The following is a 7,801-nucleotide window of genomic DNA, read 5'->3' on the forward strand; positions in this document are numbered from 1 at the left end:
TGTATTTTCAAAATGATAACAAAATTATGAAAAAATTATAGATTATTCTAAATCACGTTTAAAAATAATATGACAAATTTGGTGACGATTTACTATCAGGATCATAAATTACTTTAATAAATAGTAATATTTTGTTAATCTGTGTTCTAATAAAAATATATGGAAGTGTATTATAAAATAAATGATAAAAATTTCAATTTTTAAAATATAAGTACAAGATTATTTACATAGAGTTATATTACGATGCATGAACTAGTTGTCCAGTAAATAAACAAAATATTTATTTATTCTATACTTTGTAACTAATCAAATAAAATGAATCGAAATGAAACTTTGCATAAATTATTTTGAAATATTTAAAGTACTTATAAAAGAAAATGTAAATTTTTTATCATTTTTTAAATTTAATTTTTAACAATAAAAATAATAATAAATAAAATAAATAAACTACAAAAATGTGTTATTAAACAAAAATATAATCTTATTCACACAACTTTCATATGTATATAGTTTATTTGAAATGTAAATATTAAACATACTTCCAAATTTAATTTTCTTTGCAGGGATTGTACGTCTAATACATCTTTAACATTTGAAGGTACTTTTAATAGGAACTTTCTGAGTTGTATTACGCGAAAAAGAAAAATATTTAATAGAACTTTAGCAGCATATATAAAAGAGGTAAAAAAAACTATAACTTTAAAGATCAGAAGATTAAAAGGAAGCTAAAATTAAACGTAAGTTCCAAACCTAACGGATTACATCAAAACTAAACTATATTTCTTAATAGCTTCAAAGAAATCCTATAGAACTCTCGTATATGGACAAGTCATAAAAACGTAAATAACTTATCGTTTCGATATACATTTGTGGAGGCTAATACACACACATATATATAGATCATCAACTGTATTCGCAAACATTTTAGGAATTATTTTGAGCTATTGCACCATCGTTTGCGTTTTGAACATTAGATGTGTCAAAAAGCGTATAATATATGTATCAGAAATAGCGAAACCATTTCAGAGCAGTAATGATGTCACGCTTATTTACAAAACCCGTAAAACCTCAGCAGCTTAGCGCCATTTTAACCGTGACTTCATGCCATTCATAGGCGGATACTATGAATAGGAAATAAGGATTTGCCACTGTCTCTCTTTTCTCGAAGAAAGATACAACAAATAAGAGCAATGCTCCTTTTATAGCAACGGAAATTCTTAGGAAAGAAATGCTTGATGATATCCGGGATGAGATAAAATTCTGCCAGTCTTGAATTCGGTGGTTGAATACCTCGAGACAGCCTGCATAATGCAGCAACTGGTCCTTGTTTCATATGCATTTGGCGTGATAATACGCGATGAGGCAAACGTGACTAGAATGACGACTATCTAAATATGCACACAGAGCGATGTCACGACGAAGAATGACGTAACGATCTCCGAGACAAGTCTCCCTTGTAAAGATGACCTAAAAAATAGCTTCCCTACTATATGCTCGATATCTTTAAGATCGAGAAATCGAGCGGAGACTATTCCGGGAAGTATTCAAAGGCGATCGTAATGATTTACCGTCGCGCGTCGACCCACTTAGGCGAAATTCTTGGGTTCGAAATGATCCCCGCCGCGTCTCCTTCTACTCTACTATTTCAACATGTCTACCGAACCGTTAAAAATAAGAAATAATTTTGACCACTCGTAAAATTGCTACAAATCGAGAGTTTATGGCTAATTTCATGGTAATATCATGATGTACGAAGGTGTACCATTTCCGAGGATGCGCATTAAGAGAATGAATTTGAGACCAAAATTTGATTGGTTGTTTCCAATATTACTATCGCCATTATGCGCAATGGTACATCTTGTATTCTTACATCATGAGCAATACGATCTTCGTGAAGAAAGTTACGTAGAAAAAAAAACACAACAGCAACAATTTTGGTATTTGTATTCATCATTCATATAAGAGTTCTAGACTCAAGGATATCTATACGAGAAACAAGAATCACGTAAACACACCTTAAGAACCTGCGGACATAAAGGGTCTCGCCGTTCCTTTCATGCATCATCCTGTAACACCCACGCGCCAGACAACTTCAAGGTTCCATTCTTTTTCTTTTAACACGTCTCGCTTTCGCTTAGCCCTTAGCTGGTGGGACGCGAACGGAAAGCGACGTGACTGTTGACGTCATCATCTCCGCACAGGACTTGCAAAAGTAATTTAAATGGGAGATCCCCTTTCTCAATTCCTATCGCATGATCTGTCTCACGTCACGAAACCAGTATTATTTCCCGCCGCAACCGTTCCTGTGTGGTTCTGATACACAGACAAGGCATTTACGCGATGTCAGGGAAGTACAAATTATGCAATTCGTAATAATTATTTTTCTCTATTAAGGTCAACTTCTCGGAAATACTTAACTTAAACAAGCATTTTGCTAAACAAGATTAAGGAGGAGAAAGCACAGCTACCCGTACGTCGACTAGGCAACACGTGAAATGATAATCTATATGGTCGACATGTAGACATAGATCATCGTTGTTCGCGCGTAAACGCCCAGCAGTGATTAAAATGCCGGTTCTGTGGGTACGATTCCAGTCTTTCCAGATCCGTAACTCGGCCGTGGCAGCTACCAATGGGATTCGACTTATTGTCAGGCTCCTCGACCACCCAGACACAGCTCCCGCGGTCATCTCGCAACACAGCCTATGTTAGATCACCACAATTATAGTATACCCTCGGATCCAGTTCACGTTAAATTACACGTGTTCTCTTCCAGTCGATGTATACGCGTAACACATGTTACAATCATCAGTGGCGCAGTCACGCGTCTTGGGAAAATATTCTCACATCTTACAGGCAAGACATTCAAATTCATCGTTAATCTTCCACAAACTGTTAACACGTTTGCACAGACAGTGTGCATAAATGTTGCAATAAAAGCGTACGTTCATTAAGGCTTTTCGCTTTTTACGACTGTCCATCTATACGTGCTAATGAGCTTTCTAGTTTTCCCTCCGTATAGTCACAGCTAACGTACTAAGAATACATAAATTAGACAATTACGTGACTGCTCGCGAGTGTGCTTCCCGATAAGATAAGTTTCTCCGAATATAAACGTCGTGATGTGATTTCTTGCATGACTAATACGCGTAACTGATGTAATTGCATTGTATTTAATATATCGATTTAAAAATTCATAAGATAATTTAATGAAGAACATCAAGCTGTATCATAGTATGAGATGCTTAATAGATGCAAAACGCTACGTATGTATAAAAGATAGCATTTGAAATATCCATTTATCTGCTTGTAACGTTGATTAATGACGAACGACAAGATTTTGAGGCGCCATGGATCATCGTTATTGTGAGATGTCGTGTATCTAACATGCTTCGGAACGAACACTGACGTTCCCTCTAAGCAACTATAGTTAGCCGACGTCTATTATCATTACTGTACTGGCGCCCAGCCAAATTTCTCGCCGAGATGCATTAAATACCGTGGCTACGCACGCGACGTGACAATTCATTAAAACTTTTAAGAACAGATCTGAAAAAATTTTTTTTTCAGAAATTTTTTTTAAATAAGGAAGAAATGTCTTCATCGATTATCTTTTCTTGCAACTTGGCTTCGTTAACGACACGTACTTCACAGTTCTACATAATTCGCATTCCAATAACCGCCGCAACATCCGTGAGTAAAGAGACAGGTTGAAGTGCAAGGCTGAGAAACGCATTGAAGAAGATTCACTCGAGACAGGTGGAAAGAAGCTGACGACGGAAGATCATTTGAAATTCTGTTTTGACTAGAGCGTAAAAATTTAATGCATACACAGCAATATCTCATTGCTTTCTTAACTCATGCTGTTATTTTTACTATTTTTAGACGTAAAAGGGAACGAGGGCTAAATGATAAGACGTGTTGACACGTTGAATTAAACACGGTGCGAAGTGTGCGACGAGAACGTGTACATTACGCGGAACGCTGACTCAACTAAAGGATCATACTGAATTATCATTAAAATGATTGCATGGTTGGTGCGTCTACGCCTACGCTATTGACATTTAAGATCGTGGTTGTCCTACTAATTTGCATCGCACGAAATTCCAGGGATGAGTCAGCCAATTACACTCGATGATCGCGCATGTAAGTTTTATTACATCGTGGCCGATTTACAGTTACGGTATAACCGAACATGTCATCGCACACAAGAGATGCGCACGCTGAATTTTTAATAACCCAATTTGCCTCACGAAATTATCACGCCAGTCAAGAGATCCTTAACTTAAAGAGTTGTAACGAGTTGTTATATGAAACTCTTCGCAGTTTTTAATGGAAAGAATTTAAATCGAAATATTAGACGGCAGATACAAAGAAGACTGCAATTTAAAATCGATAAAGTGTTTTTCATTAAACATGCGACGTTCATTACAAAATAATTTCCTACTCTTGCTAGATAATAATATATCGCTGTATCTTACAGCCTGATATCTTGAGTAGTACCAGCCAGCACCATCCGGCTTCCCTTGAGATGTGTATTTTGGGATACATTTCACTTTGCAGATAAATGTCGGGAAGCTGCAGGATGTTTCTCGAACTAACTACAAGAGTAGAATTTTGATCGACAACTTGCACTCATATTAGAATAAAATAATAATTTTTTATAACGTAATGGATATTGGATGCTGGACTTAGTTAAAAAAGAGAAATCTGTTTATATATCCCGTAGATACTGAATTATCCAATCTCACAAAGAGTAATTCGTTTGATCTTTAACATATTAAAATATCATGCATTGATCCTGACCCGACCTTGCAACTTCTGGCAAGTCATTCATTTAATATTTATTTCTTATTGATAAATCTGATTTCCGTCTTCTAACGAAACGAGCATACCTTCGCTTTTATTGTATCCTATCAAAACTACAAAGTTTCCGCGACAAAACCCTTCCCATATTAGGCGCAGTGTGTCTCTTTTCATACGAGACGACACTACGCGTTGCGAGCGCATATACGCGCGGCACATTTTGCAAAACCGGTTTCCGGAATTCCATAAGATCTGAAGTGCGCACGAGCGTACGGATGCGCTCATAAAAATTGTCGTTTTGTTTCCCATCGTATTTGCGCCGCAAATGAGTGAGCACACCGGCAGCACAATTAAGAACTGTTAACGCTTCGGTATTTGACTAACGACAAACGTCGCAGAAATTACGGCTTTGTAAATTGCTAATTTACACCGGCGAAATTTCTCCGTAAAAAAAAACGTCTCATGAATGGATATGAGCGTTGTCTACCACCTCGACCTTTCCTCCGGCTATTGGCGACTAAGCGATTGAAGATGCTGAATGAAATGTTATTTATTTCTTTTAGCAATCAATAAAAATTAACATTTCTTTACAAATATTCTCTACGTACGTTGGATATCCTACATGGAAAGAACAAACTAAATATTTACTAAATGTAAACATATATTTCTATTTGATTACATTTGATCTACATGAGATCATTTGATTTTACTATTATTTTTTATTGAGTAAATATTTATTTATTGTAAAAAAATATTTAATTATGTATTGAAAAATGTTAGCACTGAAAAAAATATTATATGTATTGGGATTGAGTAAATTTTTTTCTCAGTGTCAGTGTAGATACAAATCTGAAAATAATGTTGTTGGATCAAAATAATTAAGTAGAAATCTCAAGCATGACGAACAATGTTGCAAAAAGTTTTAACATTCTAGCGATTAGTTTGAACGTCTACATAATTATTTTGATAGTCCAACAAAATTATTTTTAAATCTATAGCTAGTTAAATTTTTAGATACTTCAGCAAAACCGTCCATTGCGTGCATCCTTATAGGATGCAGTTTTAATGATGTATGATCTTCCCGCCACGCTGCTTCGAAAGCATCGATCGCTTCCTTTTGCGGTAAATGCACATGAAAGAAAAACGCACCCGCTTGTAAATCTGGTCGGAACAGCTCCAGTTAGATCGAGCTCCTGATGGTTCGATTGCAGTGGTAATAATTTGTTGTTTGCACACTACCCGATTAAATTTTGGGAGAGCAATGCATTCCAATTTTTCTTAGATATTATCGAATACATTACCAAGTAATATTTCAATTTCACTTATAACTTACTCTTCTACTCTTGAGAGAGATTTAGAAAACACGTAACGTACATCGATACGTGACCTTGCCTAATACGAAAACTTGATCTAAAATAAAATTGCGGCCCTTTTCTTCATTTATGTTTTTAAGTTTTGCATACATGTATATGTATACATGTGTGAATATGAAATATTGAAAATAAAATCTAATTTATAAAAAAAACATGGTAAATATTTATTCTATCTTAAATTAATTTTAGATATCACAAAAAACTTATGCTTAAAAAACAATTAATTCGTAAACTTAGTGTATGAAATTCATGAATGTGGAAGTTCAGGAAATTTACGTATTAATAAGATTATTCAAGCGTGAAAACAAATGAGCTAACTCTTTTAAATGACTGATTTGACGTAACATTACACTGACGTAAACTATGGTGACGGTGATTCTCAAGCTATAAACATGATCACTGTATCTACATCTCCATAATGCCTGACGTAATATCTAGAATTACTTGAATCTGTCAATCGTACCATTGTGATTTCAGGCACGCAGTCGTCAGCCCACCCCAAATTGCAATTCCGCGAATTGCAGCATTCCCGGTGTACCTTTCAAAGCATCAGGAATGCACAAATGAATCGCCGTCATAGTAGTTTGTACGTAACATCACTCTCATCGTCATCCGCGAAAACACGGCTTGTATTTATATGCGATAAAAAATAAAATAAAAATCGTGCTTTGATGTCACAGGCATACAAAAAAGTTTTTAATTCCAACATTAAACGCATAATATTTAAGTTTATTTAACCGTGATTGAACATGCAATATTAAAAAAAGTTTTAATATATTATTATATTAATACTTCATCATTATCATCATCTATTATAAGCTATCATTATTTATATTTACTGCGTGATACAAGGCGTATGCAAAAATAGCTATCTCTCGTACGAAGATGGAGAGAAACGTGAATTTATCTAAATTATGCAACCGCGATAGCGACTAAGGGCGTCGTATGGAGTGCATAATAGTTATCACAAATGTGCAGTCAGTGTATTTTTCAGAGATAAAATAGAACAGACACGGCATTTCTGACATTTGCAATGCGATAGTCAGATTTTCAGAATGCATCATATATTTTTCGAGTATCGTACCATATTTAACATGCTTTTCGTACTATGTTGAATCTCCCTAAGCGATAAGCCAGTAAGAATAATTAAGCTTAAGATTCGCGAAATCTGATTCGACGGTGGCAAATTACGCTTTTAACCTCGCGATATCTTAGATTTATTTACTGACATTTCCTGCTATTCCTTACTACATTCTAATCAGCGCCATTTAAACGTTGACTCTCCAAAAGATACTATCGAACGATAGACGTTAATGCACCCAATTGGCAGACTGCCACTAAACGGAAACGCTCGTCTGGTAGATCTCGTCTCGATGATATTTTAGAAGTGTATATACCAATTTGAGGTTGTCACGCTTTCACAGTATTCTCACATTGTTCACCATTATGTATATAAAAATTGAATTTATCAGTGGCAGAATCATGTTCTTTCATTGCTTACAATTACAGGTTGCACATAATCATTGTAAGTAATAGTTGATTCCTCATCTAAACATAATTTAATGGTTAAGCGGAATAATAAGAATCGGTAAACAAAAATGTCGAAAGTTATTACTGAATCA

The 7,801-nt window shown here is 35.1% G+C and overlaps 1 protein-coding gene across 1 annotated transcript in view; it reads right to left on the reverse strand.

Moving 5' to 3' along the window:
* Window positions 1-7,801, reverse strand: part of barc (RRM1_TatSF1_like and RRM2_TatSF1_like domain-containing protein barc) — a 35,735-nt gene that overhangs the window by 16,095 nt on the left and 11,839 nt on the right. The window lies entirely within an intron of this gene.

This window comes from Trachymyrmex cornetzi, unplaced genomic scaffold (genome assembly GCF_001594075.2).
Source record: "Trachymyrmex cornetzi isolate Tcor2-1 unplaced genomic scaffold, Tcor1.1 scaffold388, whole genome shotgun sequence".
Taxonomy (NCBI): Eukaryota; Metazoa; Arthropoda; class Insecta; order Hymenoptera; family Formicidae; genus Trachymyrmex; species Trachymyrmex cornetzi.